The sequence below is a fragment of the Cucurbita maxima genome, unplaced genomic scaffold (genome assembly GCF_002738345.1).
Source record: "Cucurbita maxima cultivar Rimu unplaced genomic scaffold, Cmax_1.0 Cma_Scf00118, whole genome shotgun sequence".
NCBI lineage: Eukaryota > Viridiplantae > Streptophyta > Magnoliopsida > Cucurbitales > Cucurbitaceae > Cucurbita > Cucurbita maxima.
The window spans coordinates 201,696-203,370 of NW_019272134.1; the positions used below are offsets into that span (position 1 = coordinate 201,696).

Below are 1,675 nucleotides of genomic sequence, written 5' to 3' on the forward strand. Positions count from 1 at the left end.
AATTAAAACATCAAAGTAAAAATGCCCTATACTAACCTATGCCTAAGAAAATAAAATACTACTGTTCTATGCACATGTCATTATCTCTATTTTTGATGTCGACGTCAGCTATATAGGGGCGTCTTGCCCTTACCTGAAATAGAAGTAGCACAAGGCTTGAGTATTTTAAGAAATACTCATAAGTGACTCCACTATTGAGGCTAGGGAATGCAAACACATGCAACTAATGATCTTAGGAACCTATTGTTAAAAATATCATAGGGGTGGCCTCTAGTCTGGCAAAATTGGACGTGTAGTACATCCCTACACATGACTCACACATGCGAGCGTGAATTTTGTCTCTCGAAATTACTCCAAGTGTTTTCAGTTGTTGTTTCCTATTAAAACGTCCATCTCGCTTCGTTAGTAATTTACATTTCTAATTTAATTTAACTTGAACTTCAGAAATAAGTCGTTATACTGACCTTAAATATTTCTATTAAAGTAAAAATAAGCTTCGAAAGGGCAAAAAACATAAAGGTCGGTGTCAAAATGTCAAACCGAGCATAATACGCCATTTTTTAGCCTAGGACTCCAAGATCCCGAGCCGAAGGAGCCGGTGTATGCAACAGTGACCCTATCGCTGAGGGACAATGACATATGAGCAGGTTGCAAAGTGGTTCGAGGCGCAGGTCTTGAATGTTCATGTGGGCGCACAGGTCTGTGTAGTGGATCCGTGGGTTGGGCTGTGTTCTGTGTATTTTGGCTTGAATGTGGGTTTTGGGCAAAGCACATAGGAACTAGACTACTAGACTGATTGTTGGTGGGTATCTAGTTACTAGACCAAACTGGGTATGGGGTTGCTTGACTGGAATGAGGTTGCGGGTATTCGAGTTTGGGTCCGAGCAGGTGGACTTCGTCTTCCCCACTCGTTTCCATGCATTTTCCTTTCTTCATTCCTCCGTATCAAAACTCGTTGTCTACATCTTGTTTCTTCTCCTTCTTTCTCATGATGTTAACCGTCTTTGTACGTTTGATCCTACCCCTCTATCTCACTAGTGTTGTGTACGTTGGATCCCATGGTCGTCATCATGAAATCATGGTTATCATAAAATATCATTTCATGGCCTTGGTCTCATATTCATGTCCGGGTAGAATTTGATGTGCATACTTCTCTATTCATGACTTACATACACACACATTTGCTCCCATGCGAGCTCGCATACCTACCCATTGACCTGGGCTTCAACTAGCATACACTCACACTATTGGTCCCTTCACATAGCATGATTGTACACATCCTAACAAGTCATAAAAAACATAATAAGCAAATATATAACCAATCTTTACCTTTAAATTCATTTAGAGTAGGTAGACTTATTACCATCACTAGAAGGAGGGTTTGAACCTCCGACCTTGTGGTTAACAGCCACACGCTCTAACCAACTGAGCTATTCCAGCTAATTCTTTATAATAGCTCAAGCCCACCACATCCTTATAAGGAATGTTTCATTCCCTCTCCAACCAATGTTGGATCTCACAATACACTCTCCTTGGGGGCCCAATGTTCTTGCTGGCACAACGTTTGGTGACTTGCTTTGATAGCTTTCGCAATAGCCCAAACCCACCGCTAACAAATATTGTCCGATTTTTCCCATTACGTATCATCATCAGCCTCACAATTCTAAAATGAGTC

General features: G+C 41.1%; 1 non-coding gene across 1 annotated transcript; it reads right to left on the reverse strand.

Annotated features, from left to right (window-relative positions):
* Positions 1 to 1,366: 1,366 nt before the first annotated feature.
* TRNAN-GUU lies at positions 1,367 to 1,440 on the reverse strand. Its single transcript has one exon. It is a non-coding gene; the product is annotated as a tRNA-Asn (tRNA).
* Between the last annotated feature and the right edge of the window lie 235 nt (positions 1,441 to 1,675).